The 21133-nt window shown below is 35.0% G+C and overlaps 1 protein-coding gene across 2 annotated transcripts in view; it reads left to right on the top strand.

Moving 5' to 3' along the window:
* The window catches only part of LOC146747850 (tumor suppressor candidate 2-like), an 80412-nt gene that overhangs the window by 48326 nt on the left and 10953 nt on the right, over positions 1–21133 (top strand). The window lies entirely within an intron of this gene.

Genomic DNA, 21133 nt, shown 5'->3' with positions numbered 1-21133 from the left:
CTATATTTTGCATTCAACTCATCAAAATTCAGTGAAAATAAATTTTATACAAAACGCCCAAAAGTCTTGTCAGTGAAAATTAACGGCAATTCCAGCTAAAATAAAGTACTTTACAGTGAGTGATATTTAACTTGTATCGTCAGGTATACAATACAATGCAATTTCGGGTTCATGTGTGCTTTTTTGGGAGACGCGCTTCTTGTACAGAAAATACGGTATGGTAGTACAGCACCTTTCTGCTGTATAATGATTTGTTGAACTCCACAAACAGGTACCTACCTATCTGTAAAACTAAGAATTTATTTCATGTGGCTGTGGGATTTAATTCCTGCTAACAGTAACATGGATGTGTAATTAATGAAGAGATGCCAAGTCATGAAGACAAAAAAACTCAACAACCATGTACAAGCTATTCTGGAGAGTTCTGGGATTAAATCTGTCATTAGTACCAATACTTTTTAATGTACTCTGAAAGGAAGAGTGATTTGTGGGTTCAGCTGACCTGCATTAATGCGCTTTTGCACACTCTTTGGAAACCATTTTTTTGGGTTGACATTTCTATTTCGCACGTCTCAGTGCGTATCACTGATTACATGTATCATCTCCTTAAGATTAGATGTAATGGCTGACATAAGTTGCCGTTAGCGACACACTTATCTCTGATTTTAATACCTTTTGAGTGCCAGATATTCCCACTTAAAATTCAGTGACTGTACTTTCACATTTTGTAAAATTTTCACTAAATTTTGTCATCATTTTGGTCGATACAGACCGTTTCAGATATTGTTTTTAGTTTTTGATCAAAAAGTTTATCATTTTTTCTATCAATATTTCATATAGGAGGCAGCAGACCACATTTCGTTGATGGTGGCAAAAGTTGGCAATGACACTCCATGCATTTCTCTTGCAGTAATTTTTCGTTTATTTTTCTATTATTTTGACTAAATACATAATCGCCTGGAAATGTTGATTTAAATCCATGAAAAAAATATGGAAAATATTATCTGGATTGATTTTGTGAAAAGTGAGACAATTTTGAATTTGTCATTTAAAAAAAATTTATAAGTTCTGAGTGCTTAAAATGTAATTTCATTTTCAAAAAAAGATTGAATTTCTAGTACATTACAAAATAATTTGTTCAAAGAGTTCTATTACATCATCCATTTTTCTTGATTCAATACTGTAAAACATGTTTTTTTTTTTTAGCTAGCATGTTATTTTAGCTGATTCATAATTTTGTTAATTGCTAATTTAAAATAAAGTATATTCTCACAATGAGATTGTTGGCACTTTTTTTTTTTAAAATATTTTTTGTGCCAGGCGACAGTTTCGGACATTCAGTGTCACTGTTGTCTCTCCTGACTTTTTTTTTTGTATGTGCAAATTGCAAGTGCTAGTGAAGACACATAGTGCATTTTGCCACAGAAGTCATATTCATGTTTGGGACTACATGACAGGGCTATGTGGCCATCTCTCTGTCAAATGGCAATTTGTAATGCGCTATCCTGGTGTCAACCAGGCCCGGTCGAACACAAGCACCTGCGGACCTTAACCAAGGTTCCCCCAAAGTCGCATTCGTTAGTGAATGAATCTCGGCCAGTGGAATTGGCCTTCCCATTGAGTCTGTGGTACACTCACCCAGGGTAGGGGTCGACCATTTTGATGTTCAGCCTAAGGTAGGATTTGAACTTGGGTCTACCGATCATGAGTCTGATGCGACAACCACTATGCTACCAGTGACAGGTTTGATTGTTGGCACTTTACTTAAATTAAGATTCTGTTTAATAATTATCGCATTGAGTCAAATTCACTAAAATGGCATGTAGCTATTTAAAATTAGCATTTGATTTATTGTCAGATTTGTGAATATTATACAATTGCTTTGTGCACGAAAGCAAACGACAGCTGACTGTCGTTATTACGCGGTGGAGTTACAGAGGTGAGCAGCCCATTACATCTAGTTACACAGATAAGATTGATGTTTTTAACTATTTAATGATGGGTATTTAATCCAGTCAATATATAAGTCTATAATTTATAGAGTGAATTGATGTCTGTCATGGACACAGTTTTACTATAATATAGGATGTATTCCTTTCATTTTACAACAGCAGTACGCAGTTTTCTTCACAAACTTATTGATGATAATAGGTGTCAAGTATCAGCCTGCAATACAATGGGAAATGATGGGAAATTGATATTCCCAAAGGCTGTTTTACATCACCATCAAATTCCATTCTAGACAATATTGGTTGCTATGGTCACTGTATCGTTTTTATTGTTTACAGCCTTAGAACAGATATATATATAACACGTATATAAAAATATATTGAATTTGTCTATCAGGAGCGCATCTCCAGAAGAAGTGCAAATAAACCATCACATTTGTTCTACACTGAAATCATTAAAATATAACTTTTTTAACCATAGAAACTATTTTGTAATTTACATAAACACATGTGCTACTAATAGAGCAAATACAGTGTTTGTTACATGTATATATTATAAAATGCTATGAAATATTTCTTAAAAAATTGAAATTGTAAATTTGTAATTAATCAATTAATCCATTATTGCAGGTATAAATCTATAATTTAAATCAATACACACCCCTTGCTTTATTTATATTTGTTAAATTATTTATTTGTTTTGACATTGATAGTACATTCTGTTGTACATAGATCCCAGAGCAGATCTGGTCCATAGTTGTACTTTGTGAACTTGATGACCTTGTCCTGTATTCTTAGAATACCAATGTACTGCTATTCTCTTGATGTATCTGTAATTGGAACCCCCGCTGTCGTTATCAGTACTGGTCTATTTATTTATCAATCCAGTGATAAGACCCCTGAGTGCACACTGCTCTTATATCACCATATTAGAAGTTGTTATCACTTCGTGGCAAATAATGTGCATTTTACCTTGCCGTAATGTTATGACGGAAAAGGTATATAAGGAAAAAAATGTCTTTCTCATTGTCATTGTTGTTATCCCCTGTCGATGACTGTTTCTAATGGTTACAATAACGCAAATAACATCTATCCACTCTTTTCAAACTTGGTTATTATATTATTTAGTATGAAATCTTGCTCAGGTTCAAATACGGTATGATTCTCTTGTTGATTTCAATATATTTATGAAAATGTTACTTAAAATTGTCACCTTTTTGTGATTAAAATGAGTCAAATTATTTATTTATTTTGCCAATTTTTGCATGTCATAGTGAAAGCTTAAGCCACAAGTTAACATCTGTCATGTTTTTCAACAACATTAGAATGTGTAAACTCTGAAATTTCTTTAATTTAATTTAATTTCTTTAATTTATTGATTAGGATGATGACACTTACAATTGTCAAGTATATTTTAGATGTGGATTGTTACCAATCCAATGATACTTTCCTCTTTACCTTGTAATTATGCATTTATGAGACAAAGTAACTTTAATACAAAGTGTTGAAAAAAAAGGCTGAGTTAGATTCAAACTACATCAAACTATCATAGAAAAAACTTACAAAAAATTTGGGGAAAGTCGCATTTCAAATAATGATTAAATTTGCCTCATTATAAATTTAAACTTGCGTCGGTTCGAAAGCTGTAATTCAAAATTTGGGCAAATATTCTAAAGATTTAATTCAATACTTTGTAGCCACCCTTGTTTTTAAAAAAATCAAAGCAAATTATGATTTGATCAAAAAAATGAAGAATCATAAAATGATGCAATTGGTAATTTCTTTTTTTATCCGAGGCAGACACCACTTATAAATTCTTCTTCTTAACTTCTTAAACAGTAGATGTTGCCAGTCTGTCTTTTGATTGTTATCTCAGGTGTACAGCTACATATAACTGCATGTGACATAACTTTGATGCTCTATGTAACTTGAGTCCTAAATCACATCCTTGTTATCACCTGTCAGTTTACTTTAATGGTAGATACGAAAAACACAGCGCATCCATGAATAGTGAATACAATTTGATGTGTGACCGTCTCACCAAGCGTGATGGGAATATAACAATGCACTCTCACCTAACTCAACAAACTCATCAGGCATGGCCAAGTTGCTCTACTAGAGAGCTGCGGAATGCAGATGTCCACGAAAACAATGCAATTAACAGAGAGAAAAAACAATAATAGGAATATAATATTTTAAATGAATAGTGAGAAGCATTCTGTTGTTGTTGATAATTTCATATTAGCTAATACATGATGTACATTTTTAATAATCAACATTGTTTGATGCTAGACTTCTTGGCTGTTTCTATGACAACATGTGACCATTTAGCTTTTTTGACTGTTTCTACTAACGTTTTAATTTTCCTACCAAAATTTCAAAATCTTTCAATCCACTCCTGAGAGCAATATTTAATAAGAGATCTTTCTAAAAAATAGAACTGACCATTGAAATAGTTCAAATGTGGACAACATACTAGGACGATAGAGATCTTTTCCACACGTAAACATCCAACCTTAAGGTTAAGGAATCCACACAGCCATGATTTGTCAACTCAAGTGAGGCGCTATTTTTAGTTTAGATGAGGAATTCTTATCTTGATCAGAAATGATCCCAGCAGACAAGAAAACTGAATCCAGACCAACCACTGAGGTAATCATATGTTCTTAATTTGTTGATTGAAAGAATCCATCCAGAGTGAATGAAATATAATGTATTTATAAACATCTTCAGAGAACGTGGAATCTGTCAATGGATTCACCTTTAGTACTAACATGTGTTATTCCTGTACGTTAATGTAATTGGTTTAACATACTACAGGAATGCATTCCAAAGATTCTTTGGATTATCATTCCAACTAATATAACGCCTGGTTATCCTCAACTCCAGTGTTCTGACCAATCAAACTCTGCCATTGGCACTATCCTCAACTCCAGTGTTCTGACCAATCAAACTCTGCCATTGGCACTATCCTCAACTCCAGTGTTCTGACCAATCAAACTCTGTCACTGGTACTATCCTCAACTCCAGTGTTCTGACCAATCAAACTCTGTCACTGGCACTATCCTCAACTCCAGTGTTCTGACCAATCAAACTCTGCCATTGGCACTATCCTCAACTCCAGTGTTCTGACCAATCAAACTCTGCCATTGGCACTATCCTCAACTCCAGTGTTCTGACCAATCAAACTCTGCCATTGGCACTATCCTCAAATCCGGTGTTCTGACCAATCAAACTCTGCCACTGGCACTATCCTCAACTCCAGTGTTCTGACCAATCAAACTCTGCCACTGGCACTATCCTCAACTCCAGTGTTCTGACCAATCAAACTCTGTCACTGGCACTATCCTCAACTCCAGTGTTCTGACCAATCAAACTCTGTTACTGGCACTATCCTCAACTCCAGTGTTCTGACCAATCAAACTCTGCCATTGGCACTATCCTCAACTCCAGTGTTCTGACCAATCAAACTCTGCCATTGGCACTATCCTCAACTCCAGTGTTCTGACCAATCAAACTCTGTCACTGGCACTATCCTCAACTCCAGTGTTCTGACCAATCAAACTCTGTCACTGGCACTATCCTCAACTCCAGTGTTCTGACCAATCAAACTCTGCCATTGGCACTATCCTCAACTCCAGTGTTCTGACAAATCAAACTCTGCCACTGGCACTATCCTCAACTCCAGTGTTCTGACCAATCAAACTCTGCCACTGGCACTATCCTCAACTCCAGTATTCTGACAAATCAAACTCTGCCACTGGCACTATCCTCAACTCCAGTGTTCTGACCAATCAAACTCTGCCACTGGCACTATCCTCAACTCCAGTGTTCTGACCAATCAAACTCTGTCACTGGCACTATCCTCAACTCCAGTGTTCTGACCTGTCAAACTCTGCCACTGGCACTATCCTCAACTCCAGTGTTCTGACCAATCAAACTCTGCCACTGGCACTATCCTCAACTCCAGTCTTCTGACCAATCAAACTCTGCCACTGGCACTATCCTCAGCTCCAGTGTTCTGACCAATTATACAGTGAAATATGTCATGTCTATCTGTAGCAATGTTTCTACATAATGCATTATTAATTACTGGTCAAGCACAGGTAATCCATTTGCCCGACATCCGGAAGGCAAATGGTAATCTTGAATTAGGGCACAATTGTCCATATTTGGGTGTAATATTTGTATTACATGCTTCTTTGATGTCATACATAAATTGAGTTAATGTGAAGGCATGTGATACAGTATTATTTTTTCCAGCTATTTCTCAGATTTATCTGAAATTGACAAATAGGACATAAAGTATATATTTAAAACAAATGTCAATAAATACAATGAGCAACATGTACTTACAGCCATGCTGTGCATTTAATTTTGTCATTATATATTGTAGCATGTTTCGTATTGTGAAATAGTAAAAAGGAGATATGCAATATTTGTTATGAGCTCATTAGAATAACTGATATCAAATTTCTCCTCAATAATATTTTGCAAAAGTTGTAGTTTATGAAAAATATACATTGTACGCATCAAAATAGCTGGCTCTTAATATTGAACAAAAATTAATTTCTTCCTTTTAGCTAGTGCATCGGCCATATTATCTGATATTTTATGCTGTGTTTACTCACTTGATACCAAAAAGACCCAAAATGGGCTAAAAATTTCAGCTTGTGGTTCTTGAAGGCAGACTTACTACCGGTTATCAGCAGTGAAATGAATTTTTTTTTTTAATTATGTAAGGTAGGAAAAGGTCAAAAGGTTGAATATATATTTGAAGAATGATCTGAGTTGGGTACTATTTAAAATCTGTGTACTGCTCAGATAGACATATGTCCAAAACGGGAGATCTCCGGAGAATCCTTTTGTTAGATAGCTGTCAGTTATCGTCTTTCTACTATAATTATTTCATACTTGCAATAATAGTTTTTTTAATCATGAAAGGTAGGTAGTTAGATTTACTTCAATATAATTATTCTTTGAGTCAGTTATTATTTTTGCGACTTTGTGTCGTTTTTGTAAGTGATGATAGTCATATCTCTAATGTAATAAGGTTAGAAAAAAGGTAACTTCCCATGAGATTCATAGTTTCTGTAAGGTTAGTACCTCGTCATATCAATCTCGCTTGTGTCGGAAACACATAATGTTGGGTAATGGGCTAGACATTTACGTAAACCCACTTTAGAACTAAGGACATTAGACTTGTGACATGTCATGTGACAAGGATGAAGAAAACGAACTACTAATATCGGGTCATCTTACACCATATCATACATAATCGACTTCAAAAATACAGTGACAATAACATGTTTTGTCTGTTTTAAAAAATGTTATCATTGTTTTCCATAGCAAGGATATATCTCAACATTTTGCTTAATGAAAAATGATATATAATGTCTTAAAAAGATACTTTCTATCTACCGGTAATTTGATTAAATAAGTTCCTAATTTGGGCTTTATTTATTGTTTTTTTTAGATGTATTTATTTATTTTTCATACACTTGAATTTTTTTTGGTAAAATAACAAAATTTAAAATAATAAAAAACAAGTACTGATACCTTTTGAAATCAAATCAATGAAATCAAATTAAATATACATCATACAATCAGGTTGCTTAATATCATAATATATTACATAGTTGACATTATTTTAATGACGAAATATGTTTTCAATTTCATCTACCGAAACGTTGCTAAAATTGTATGCATATTATATGACAGTTCTGCTTAAAAACACAAAATTGACAGTGCAAAATAACTAATCCTAAAATTAATTATTGACAGATTTTGACACTAAATATTGTCACTGCTGCAAACACTTATATATGCAAATATGTCAAAAAATGCACGAGTAGCATGTGACTTTATGTATACCGGTAATAAAATAGGAAGCAATATTTCAAAAAGTTCACTTCAATTATTTTGAAAATAATACCTGCAAGCCTCCAGGTATAAAGTACAGATGAAATTATATTACTATGTCCTGTAATTTTCTATGATCAGTCGTGAATTTATTATATTGCCTGTCATTTTTAAAGGCATTGAGAAATTCATTTAACTATTTTGTTGAGAATGGATGTCTGTCTAATTGTAATGATGCTGTTAGCGTCCTCTCTACTTTAATAGATCCATTCATTGTACCCGGATCTTGCTTTAATTGAGGTCAATCACAAAACGAAATGCATCAAATTCTGCATCTTTCATGCATGTATGATGACCATTTCCATAGCAACATCATAACAAAATTCTTAGGCATGATTTACTGTACATTTGTATGTAGCTTAGTGAAAATAAACTGTGGATAGAGATTATAAAACAGTTGCCATGGTGAGATGTACACAAGGGTAACTCTTTTATTAAGGATTTCAACGAATGTTGTCATTTATAATTAGCACAATTAATATTGATTGCTTCATTATAAATCTATAAATAAGTTTATAATGTGGAATCACTAGGGACGAGTCAGATGAAAAATTGATGCAGTAGTCGTGAACAATATCTGTTAAATTGTTTCAACACTCCAATAAACTTGACATCAATAATTGTCAACACTTCTACTACTGTGCAAAGAAGCTAACTCAAACACTGATTAGTGTTTGCCAGTTCAGTTGATTCATCGACTGTCCAAGCTCAAGAGGAGAGTGCACCAGAGAAGAAAAATTAAGAATTGTTTAAAAAAGAAAATTCCGGTGCTTTTTATATCTTTTGTGGCGGTGTCACTTGTGTGCGCCCAGTGTTGGTGAGTGCTATGATGCAGTGATTGGTGAGAGGCAATTAGGTCAATGTTATCAGGTTGTCAAAGTGCATCATTATCATCTCCTTTTTCACCTAAAGAGTGTGTATCTGAGTGAAAACACATGGTTGTATGTTTTATTTTAGTAGTTCTTTATGTTCACCATATATTGGCTGTGCAGCCAACCTCAATGCCCACTTATTTGGAATGTTCTATCTGTGACTTAAATATGCGAATTAAAATTAAAAACTCAACATTCTGTATCAGGGGTGCACATCCATTTGTCAACTTTCTATAATGAACATTGTATCTGCAATTGGACAGTGATTTTATAAAAAAAAAAAAAAATGATTACCGGGTATTAGTTATTTTTGCTGATTTGAAAAATATGAAATTAAAATGTTAAAAAGAAGTTGAAAGTATTGGAATATGTGTAAATACTTTCTATGCATAGAATAAAATCTTGAGGTCCACTGTGCGCCCGAACGAGGAGTAACCATACTAGAACTATGTGTGTATGTACATCTATAGTAACAGAAATCGTTTCAAACTACTAAACTTCATTAACAATATTGATAGACATCATATTAGTATTCAGCAGAACAAGCTTGTTGTTTGATGTTTAAATAATGCAGCAGTTATCATTAGTTAAACGAGTGATTAAAACTTGATGCCATATCTAGATTGGTGTAAAATCATTCATACCTACATACAGGTTAAACAAGCATAGGAACTTCAATATATTGATCCAGGTTATGTTATTTTTACTTTTCTTGGTATGGTAGTTTGCGAAATTGATTCTTATCTTGTCATCATCAGTGCATGCCATCATGCTTCTATTCGATTCATAGCCCACAAATAACAAACTCACAAACGTGAATGTTTAGAACCATGGTTTGTGATTGGAAAATCAGATAACTGGCTATTTATAAAAAGAGCATTAAACAATGTTTTTGTTCGTGTCTTTCAGTGTCATCTTACCTGATCAATTATTGGTAGATAATTTTAACTTATAACTAGATACCCAAACTACGCTTGATTTTTTTTCAATATTTATATCATCACTCAGAGCTACTGTTTAGGCCTTATACATTGTTTATACACTGTTACCTTGTAAGGACTGGTAAATGTGTTCCAAGTCTTAAAGATAATGGTGATGTTGTGAACATATTTATTGTAACCTTTTAACTTTTGTCCCTAAAAAAATGCCATGTAATTTGGGTTACATAGGTAACCTGTGTGCCAAATTTGAAGTTCCCAGCTATTACTTTTAGCCCAATACTGAACATACATAAACACATACTGTAACCGTGATGTTTTGTCCCAGGTGCTGTGAGTCAATGTCACATCTCAGCCATGTCTTAAGACTCTGGTATTTTTCTCCTGTAGTTGTACACCGTCCCTCAATAGGGATACATAAACTTGAACTGAGACCTTTACCTCAAAATGTCTTGTGAATCACGTAGGGAATATATGTGTGCCAATTTTAGTGGCACTGCATGACTATTTTTTCTATGTAGTTATATTACAAAGCACGAATACACAGTCAACCACACACTGTGGCCTTGATCTTTTGTACCTGAAATTTCTTGTGGCTTACATGAGTTTCAAGTTTGAAGTTCCTAGCTATTTCTCCTTGTAGCTCAAAACTTAACATACACAAATCAATAATGTGTCTTTGACCTTTGACATGTAATTGCACCTAGGTGTCAATCACATGGGGAACATGTTTGCCAAGTCCATGGAGGTAATATTACCTCCATGCCAAGTCTAAAGGCCCTGGCTATTTTCCCTATTGACCTTTGACTTAAAAATGAGTTGTTGTAAATCACACACGTGTGCCAATTTTGATTGTACTGGAAAATTTTCGGCTGATCTGCACTGGCTCGGAAGATGAATTCTGATTGGCTAAAAAAACAAAAAACTTGTGTGGCGTTGAATGCACGTTCATTGTCAGTATTGTTATGCAAATTCAAACTAGCTAATCATTTACAACCTTCCGAGCCAGTGCAGATTAGCCCAAAATTTTCTTATTTAGTCATGAACACATGCTGTGACCTTGACCTTCAACCCTGGAAGGTTACTGTTTCATGTGGGTGACATAGGATTGGAACATTTGTGACCTAAGTTGAAATGTGTACCTATTTTTCAGAAATACGCAGAAATACTGCACTGAATGCCCTACTGGCATAGTTAAATATTGTAAAACAAAAAAATTCCTTTGTGATTGAATCCTGACATACTAGTATTCTACATTTTAAATTTGTCAATAACTTCACTTTATGCTCAGTTTCTGTTGCTATGGTAATGGCTATCATTAATTATTAATGGTTGTCTTAGGGGGGCCGTTGTGCATTAAAACTGCTGCGTAGTAAACGCGAGTCTTCAATTTGTGGTGGAGGAGATAAAATTTGATTTTGTATTGTGTGTGTCTCAATTGCAATGAGAAATATGCAGTCCAATTAATTTTGTTTTTGTCTTGACAACAATCTTAAGACATGCGCTATGTTCAAATTGGAAATATTGTCGCCTGTTAAAGTACATTAAACAGACAATTCTTTCAGGGGGTCTCCACTTTGCAGAATAGCAAAACAAATACAGAGAATACATGTACCTGTTTAATGTTCAGTTTTCGGTGCGCATGATGTTACAATATTCACTACAGCTCTGTAGATAAATTATGCTGTCTGAAAACTATATTGGGTCAGCCAGTGCAATATTATCAACGCCTCAACTGTGGGAAGAATGACCACAATTTGCAAAGTCAGCAAAAACAACAAATTTCGCGAAACACGTACAGACTAGAATCCAATGTAAATGCCTGTAAAAAGTTACATATGTGCTACGAAATATACACGTGTAGAAAGCAGCAATGTACACAAAGCTACAAACAAAATACCAATTATAGGGGTTTTTACTTTTGAAAATGTTGCATCAAGGAGCTTGTATTGGTTTAGGGGAGTCAGGACTAGTTTTGAATGTTTCTCGTGCTAAGTTTAAATAAATAACGGTCCTGCAATAGGAATAGTACTCTTTGTATTCACACTGATTTTAATGATCCAAACCCCTCCCCTTTCCCTCCGCCTCCTCCTCCTCCTCCTCCTCCTAGGGATTTACATGTTATAATAAGAGGCGCAAGTGTGATGGCACGTCAGTGGAGTTACCAGGCTTAAGAGGATCATCAGGATATTAACTGCCATCACGCCTATCTCATCTTATCTCACTGTTCACACCACAAATTAGTCTCTCTTAAACAATGATCAGCATCCTAATATTGACATATTTCATCAGTTTATTCGTATCAATAAGCATTTTATGTGAGAAACAGAGAAAAGTAAACATTATTTTACATGAGACTGAAAAAAAGAAATTGAAATTTTGTTGGTCATGATCGTTGCTTTTCTTAATTCCCAAATTGTTTTTTTCAATCATTTGTTATATTTTGATTGAGTAGCCATTAAAGCACATTGATCGTTGAAATCTCTGGTAAACTGTTACATGATTTAGTACTGTGTATACACTTCCATTCTTAATGTGGTGGCTCAGAAATCAGTTGAGCAAATAATCCCTGGCTATAATGAAGGCAACTCTAGTTATGTCGCATTCTGTTTTGGCAAATATACCCTTTATTTTCATCTCACTATTAAATTTATAATTTACAAGTTCTAGCTCCGTGGTAAATTATTGTGTTTTCTTGGAATAAATTGTAAATATGGCACTCCAGTTTAGGTCATCTTAGGAAAATATGTGTTTTTGAAACACCAGCCAGGGTCGGTTTTAAATGACTGTCATCTGCAGGGTTGTGTGTGTTTTTTTATAGTGATGTTCCAGGAACTGTAGCAAGTAATGCTGGTTGACGAGTTATCAGGTAATCGCAATGATTTGTGTGTGGCAATTCTCAAAATGCTGCATTTGTCAGTCTATTTATCCCCACACATATGTAGATATATCCCTACAATTGGAATCAAATGTTAACAAATTTATAACAAATTAAAATTATTGAATATGCATACATCATCTTTTTAAATATTAAATAGCCTCCCTCCTCCAAAAAGGTCAATTTGGTGTTGAAGAAATATTTGCTTCCCTGTGCTAGTGTAATTTGTTAATTTTTTGTTTTAATTGTTTGGGTTTTTCGATGTATGTGTTAGCTTTAGGGCAAATGTTGGATAATGAGTACTCTTCCTCATACTGATATAATAACATATAACATATAAACATAATTTTTTCTTGGTTTCAAGCTGATTGTTGATAAACAAAATATTTGGGGCCATTTTCAGGGAATACATTCTCATTTTTATTCTTACACTAAAATAATATAAAGGGATTGTCATGGTAATAGATGAATAGTTACCGTGGCAACAGTGTATTAATTTATAAATTCCCTAAATGGGTCATGTGTGTATGTGTGAGCGGCAGCATCTTCTCAAATAATAGGGAAAGAAAACAAAATGAATAGATCTACTAAATTTAACACCATGAAGTGTGTAGTCATACACTGATTTTTTTCACTGGTTTTATTATTATATTAAATCAATAGTAAATGACAGAGAGAACAGAGTTGACTGTATAAATATTGAAAGGAACCTTACCTTGATGAGAATACTTCAATGTGAAAATAAATGGTGGAATGAAAATTATTTTGGTGTAAAACCCCCAACTTACCTTTGCGAGGTTTTTTCTCTGGTTTTTGTACTGGTTGTCTGCTATACATGGCCGAACTGCGCGTCTGCTGGCTATGTAGGGATTTATCCGGCATAGGTCGCCAATTATACATGGTGGTTTGATTTGTATCTACCGTTCTCTTATTGACATAACAAGGTTTTATTAATGTTCTTTCAAATGTCTTCCTGGTTGCGTCAGAGGTCAGTAGATGAAATTTGAAGTTATTTGTGAGCTGGCATTGTGGAAGCTGAAGATGGGGTTATCTCTGGCATGCACGCACACAGGCACACTCGCTCTGGCAGCGTTGGACTACTCCATTGATGCCGTAGACTGATAGTGCAGTAATAAAGCCTGTCAACCACTGGTGTAAAACAGATTCTTCCTGCTTTCCATAGGAAGATGTTATCCATGTAGAAATCTGAGTGATTCAAGGCTGGCTACTGTGTGTTATCACATAGCTGCTAGTACATGAGAGGTTTTCACCCGACAGTACTGTTTGTGTACCGTCTATTAAATCCTTATGCAGGGAATAGGACAATTGTTCAATGGGGAGCAAAACAACAGAGCAGCTCAGCAGTCTAGCGGTACATTATTCTTGCCCATCTGCTTGAATACCTTCCACCCCCATACCGGGTGGTAACATTCCAATAGAATATTCCAATCTTTTCAGAATCAGACATTTGTGTAGGTAAAATAATGCCCCAAGGGACACCATTGCCACTGTCAAGCATATACAATTTATTTGCCTGGGTTTAATTCTGAATTTAGTCTTAATCATGACAGGAAACAAAATGAGTATGACATTTAATCTGGAAGATATGAATGGAAAGCTGTTGTTAATTATCATAAACGGCCGTATGGGCATCATTAAATCTGCCATTTGGAGAACAACTCAGATCACGGTTAATTTCAAAGGCAACTGACAGTCAACTTCTATTGCTTTGCTAATGAGGCCAATTAAATTTGATTGGGGGGTCATTTAAAAACAGAAGCCAGTATAATCATAGATTTTTTCTTAGTACTTCTTAATTTTCCTGTGGGTTAATGTAATGATGTGTGTTAATTACTGTGGGTTAATTGTGTTTACAAATTAGGCTGCACTGTGCATGTACATAAACCAGTTAAATCTTAATATTTGAACACAACTGGTCCTCAGAGATGGCTGGGTTTATTGACGTCATACTTGGTATGGTAACATTATTGGAGTCCAGGCAAATTTCTCTTTACTTTACAGTTTCAATAATTCTCAATGAGAAATATTTTTTTATCTGATCGTCTTTAAATCTTATCAGTCCACCAAATTCTATTTTGGTTTGATTAACATGTACAAAATGTATAATTTTCAAGCTCTGAGTAAACTTTGACAAAATGATGGTATTTGTACATGTACTGCTATTCATGGGAACCGGATGCTAGTAATATGCTCCAGTAGATCTGTTACTAGATAGTGCTGTAGCATGATGATTTCGTTATGGTGGTTATAAATCATGCTTTCTCGCCCCCAAAAAATTGACAAGTACTTTTCTAGTCATAGCGCTAGGTTTTTTTTATATGCATATATACATGTACTGTTACCAACTTTCATAAAATTCATGTTGTATATTTCTGCAAGGGACCCTGAGATTAATATAGAACATGTAGTATTAAAGAACATGAATATTATTATTTTGTATGTACTGTAATTAGTATTGACCTTATAGTTCTTGTTTATTTTGGGTCATAAATGACACAGTATTCACATTACCCTCATTATTGCTCTGCGTGTGTATTTTTTTAAAAATATTTTATCTGGTTTAATATTAATAGTTAAGTTTATTATTATTCCATTCAGTTTATAAAGGCAACACATTTCTAAACATTAAATGCAATTATGCAGTGTAAATCATTCTTCCTGTCAAAAACTTGGCCAGTATTTTGTCATCCTAAAATCAGACAAATGTACTGAAACATTCACTTGTGATAAAACTAAGTTTAATTTTGCATATATTTCTTACCAAACCATAATCATGACTGAAAAATAGACACTGTTGGTACAATAGAAAATTGTATTACGTACATGTACATGTGCAGAATGTATGGTCTATTTTTCAGTTTGCGAGGGATGTTTCGTTTCCTCCACATTCCCTGAACAATGTCTCTCATTGGTGTTCATTCTAAATTAGCATTGACCATACATGTACATGTAGGTTCAAGAAAAAAAAATAATCGACAGACAAAGGTTTGGAGAATCAAAAAAAAATTAGTTTTGGTGACCTCATTGTTCTTGATTATTTGCATGGGGTCAGACGTTTCCGTCCTAAATTTTAGCCAGTATTTTCCCAGCAAAATTATAGTTTAGATATAATATGTAATGTTTTGAAACTTATTTTAACTTTTACCGTCTTGCATAGGAAAACTAAAGTATGTATTCAAACATGGTAGAAAAAATATTTCTGCGGTCATGTTTAATTTTCAGTGTCTATGCACTAGTGCTAAAATGTTATCGCGGCAATAGCGATGGTTAGAAGATGGCCTCTGAGAGTAGTCTATGAAATCACAAGTTCAAGTAACTTTGCTGGTGAGAAAATGATTGAACTTTGTTTGCAGTTTAGGATTTTCAGTTTTTCTGTGAGTCATTTTTTTTTTTATTTTCAGTCTGCTTATTTTTGAGTAGGAAGTGGTGCATATGTTTGTAGTGACAATAACACGTGGCAGAAATGTGGCATGTTTGTGCTAATATGCAATTGCTAGGACGATGACAGCTGTCACATGGTGAAAAAGTTACATTATGACTTTTATTTGACTAAGCACCTATCTTTCAAAAAATCATGATTTACAAAGCGACCACAAAATATTTTTGATAATCAGGAACATTTGTACATGCGTAAAATATGATTTTGATGTTTCCTAACTAATTGGGCATGATTCTCAAATGGAGTTGACGAAGGCATGTATTAAAACAGCCATATTGGATGAGATGAGAACATGTATGTGAATATCGCCTTAGGCTGAAACGCCCACTCTACACTGCATCATAAAGGAATGGTTTAAAAGTTGATACATGGTTTATGTGAAATGCTTTGATTGGATTAATGCTACTCTGGCGGTAATCACAAGTATGTTAATTTTGTTGATGCCATGCTATTTTACGCGAACGCCTTGCGTACATTGTAAAACGATTCTACTTGTTCTTGATATTTGCGACAATTCTCTAGAGTATTTAAAAATTTCAACAGATATTGTAGGAATACAATGTATAAGCTTATTAAAATGAACCGTTGTTACCACACTGTATAGTTATCAAACCTTGTATAAATCTGGGAGATCTGGACGACCTTTACAGGCAGTGTGTGCAATGAAAAGCGTTCAGCAGTATGTGATGTAACACTGTGGTTGTATGGGTTTTTGATTTGTCTTACGCATCACTGTGGTGGTAGACAAATTACATGTATAGTAAATAACGTAATATACAAACCTGGGCATTAATGTTATGCAATAACAGTTATGTTATGTTATGCAATCTCACAGTTTTCTTTTTTGAGCAAGCCTGAACAAAAAGACTGGGTCTCACAGTGACTTTCACTGAGCTCATCAAGACTGGGTGTCACAGTGACTTTCACTGAGATCTTTAAGACTGGGTGTCACAGTGACTTTCACTGAGATCTTTAAGACTGGGTCTCACAGTGACTTTCACTGAGCTCATCAAGACTGGGTGTTACAGTGACTTTCACTGAGCTCTATGTGACAGAGTGACACAGTGACTTTTACTGAGCTCTATGTGACAGAGTGACACTGACTTTCACTGAGCTTCATGTGACAGAGTGACACAGTAACTTTCCCTGAGCTCCATGTGACAGAGTGACACAGTGACTTTCACTGAGCTCTATGTGACAGAGTGACAGAGTGACTTTCACTGAGCTCCATGTGACAGAGTGACAGAGTGACTTTCACTGAGCTCCATGTGACAGAGTGACAGAGTGACTTTCACTGAGCTCTATGTGACAGAGTGACACAGTGACTTTCACTGAGCTCCATGTGACAGAGTGACACAGTGACTTTCACTGAGCTCCATGTGACAGAGTGACACAGTGACTTTCACTGAGCTCTATGTGACAGAGTGACACAGTGACTTTCACTGAGCTCTATGTGACAGAGTGACACAGTGACTTTCACTGAGCTCCATGTGACAGAGTGACACAGTGACTTTCACTGAGCTCCATGTGACAGAGTGACACAGTGACTTTCACTGAGCTCCATGTGACAGAGTGACACAGTGACTTTCACTGAGCTCCATGTGACAGAGTGACACAGTGACTTTCACTGAGCTCCATGTGACAGAGTGACACAGTGACTTTCACTGAGCTCCATGTGATAGAGTGACACAGTAACTTTCACTGAGTTCTATGTGACAGAGTGACACAGTAACTTTCACTGAGCTCTATGTGACAGAGTGACAGAGTGACTTTCACTGAGCTCTATGTGACAGAGTGACAGAGTGACTTTCACTGAGCTCTATGTGACAGAGTGACACAGTGACTTTCACTGAGCTCCTTAAGGTACAATGTAGTTTGCTATCATTAAAACAAATGATTCTATTTCTTTGACATTTACACTATAGTTTATCATATTCTGTTCATAAAACCAATAAAAAAATACTACTCCGTCTCGTAACACAAAACATAAACAGTGTTTTGGGACATTTACTATTGGTTCCTGTTGCAAAAACTTCCCACTATATCAAAAGTGTGTACATAGGGTGAAAAAATAACATGTAGTTATATAATGGGTACTTAGGTTGATCTACCCTAAGACAGGGTGTCACATTTTTCTTTCTGTTACAAATGTCCTTACATGTAAAACTAAACAAATCTATCAATGCAATGTTAACATTTTGTAACATTTTGTCGCGGACTGTGATTTTTGTGCTTTTTATGAATTGCGTCATTTTCATAAATTATGGAGTGATTTTTCTGGAAAAATGTAGGTGACATTATTTGCTATTAATTTGTAATTTATTCATTTAGAACAGTACATCCATAAATGGTTTTTCATGCACAGCATATAGAAAATGCCTATTGTTAGAACTTCTAAAATGTTATAAGCCATGGATAAAGGAGACCACCATCTGTGCAATTGTGTTACATTATATTCACATCATTTTTTGTCTGATCAATAAAAAGATAATTCATCAATGTCAAACTGAATTTCTTGTCATTTTTTTTTAAACAGGGCAAACCCACCTTGTTTTTTTTTTCAAACATGTAGGTCATGTGACTTATTTTTCGCTGCCTGCTCTGTGATTGGATGTTGAATGCACTATGAATACTCATTGTTGCTTTTGATGATTTCGGATCTGATTATAGTTATAGTATAAATAACAAAATAATTAATCAGGAGGTAGTACTACCAAACATCCAACCATTCATGAGACAGCAATACCAAATATCAAAACAATCATGAGGCAGCAATACCAAATATCCAACCAATCATGTGGCAGCAATACCAAATATTCATCCAATCATGTGGCAGCAATACCAACTATTGATCCAATCATGTGGCAGCAATACCAAATATTCATCCAATCATGTGGCAGCAATACCAACTATTGATCCAATCATGTTGCAGCAATACCAAATATTCATCCAATCATGAGGCAGCAATACCAAATATCCAACCAATCATGAGGCAGCATTACCAAATATCCAACCAATCATGTGGAAGCAATACCAACTATTGATCCAATCATGTGGCAGCAATACCAAATATTGATCCAATCATGTGGCAGCAATACCAAATATTCATCCAATCATGAGGCAACATTACCAAATATTCATCCAATCATGTGGAAGCAATACCAACTATTGATCGAATCATGTGGCAGCAATACCAAATATTCATCCAATCATGTGGCAGCAATACCAAATATTCTGCCAATCACGAGGCAGCATTACCAAATATTCATCCAGTCGTGTGGCAGCAATATCAAATATTGATCACATCATGTGGCAGCAATACCAAATATTGATCACATCATGTGACAGCAATACCAAATATTGATCCAATCATAAGGCAGCATTACCGAATATTGATCCAATCATGTGGCAGCATTACCAAATATTGATCCAATCATGAGGCAGCATTACCAAATATTCACCCAATCATGAGGCAGCAATACCAAATATTCATCCAATCATGAGGCAGCAACACCAAATATTGATCCAATCATGAAGCAACAATACCAAATATCCAACCAATCATGAGGCAGTAATACCAAATATCCAACCAATCATGAGGCAGCAATACCAAATATCCAACCAATCATGAGGCAGTAATACCAAATATCCAACCAATCATGAGGCAGCAATACCAAATATCCAACCGATCATGAGGCAGTTATACCAAATATCCAACCAATCATGAGGCAGCAATACCTAATATTCACCCAATCATGAGGCAGTAATACCAAATATTCAACCAATCATGAGGCAGTAATACCAAATATTCAACCAATCATGAGGCAGTAATACCAAATATCCAACCAATCATGAGGCAGCAATACCAAATATCCGACCAATCATGAGGCAGTAATACCAAGTATTCTACCAATCATGAAGTAGCAATACGAAATATTCATTTATTCTTGAGGCAGTAATACCAAATATCCAACCAATCATGAGGCAGCAATACCAAACATCCAACCAAGACTATGTTAAATTTCCTAAACTAATTCTTTAGTTCAAAAGCCTACTTATTAAAAATGTACTTAAAATAGTTTATGAGAGATGTATTACTATAAAAATGCACAATACTTTGGTGTCCAGGGAAAAAACACACCTTATTTTATACCTCACTGTGTTTCCCATATAACCTCCACATTTATTATTTGTTTATAACTCAATTTTCTGATCAGTTCATGGCCATGACTTTCTTTGAATTATTCAAACGCATGAATTGATTTGCAGCTCATCCTTTAGACTCTTCTTACTCCTATCAATGCCAACAGATGTACATGTACAGACTGAAGAGGGAATGATGTCTTAAATGACTGCAAGTCACTCCAGTCTCTATGGGGTATTAGTCTTGACATCTATATTATTATCCGAGTTTTTAAAAAAAGATGTTCGATGAATGGCTTGTATTGTATTCTGGCTTGCTTCTTGAGCTTCCCTTTTAGTTTCCATTGAGTAAAAACTTTATGGAACTCACAGTGGAATTCTTTTGACATGATAATTATATTTACATTTATTAACCGTATTAATGAAGGCTATGGTAATTGGCTATGACATCGTGTATTGTGTTACTAAAATGCTCATACCGAGCATACTGGAATATTTCGATATCTACTGTTACGCTCCTTTCTTGTTGTGTCAATTACCTTTAGCTCTTCCATTATTCATACATACTCCTCTGTATATTTTATATCAGAAGATGGGCTGTTCAGCTTGGATTTTTTCCTCCCTTCATGAGGTTACTTTTCAAATACATGTCTGTACAAACCAATGCAGAGCCCAGTTGTGTATAGCTTTTACTGCGAGTGGCGTCGTTATGGTGCCATCAAGTCTAGTTGACACAGATTTTCTTATACAACATTTAAACTCCTGCAATGCAAAGCATATGTATGATGTATAATGTGATATTCTTATTTACCCCCCAGGTGATATTTGGAATCTTTCATTCCTAATTCCATTTGACATATATATAACATGTATGTATTGTATTAACTGTCAACACAAATGTTCATAATATGGCTGCCCTGCATTGCATTGTGGGTAGGTTGTCAAGGTATCGCTTTATATGGAATGAAGTT

This window comes from Saccoglossus kowalevskii, chromosome 3 (genome assembly GCF_978046115.1).
Source record: "Saccoglossus kowalevskii chromosome 3, keSacKowa6.1, whole genome shotgun sequence".
Classification (NCBI taxonomy): domain Eukaryota; kingdom Metazoa; phylum Hemichordata; class Enteropneusta; family Harrimaniidae; genus Saccoglossus; species Saccoglossus kowalevskii.
Note: the sequence above shows the minus strand (reverse complement) of the source record. Positions and strands in the feature narration are given on the sequence as shown.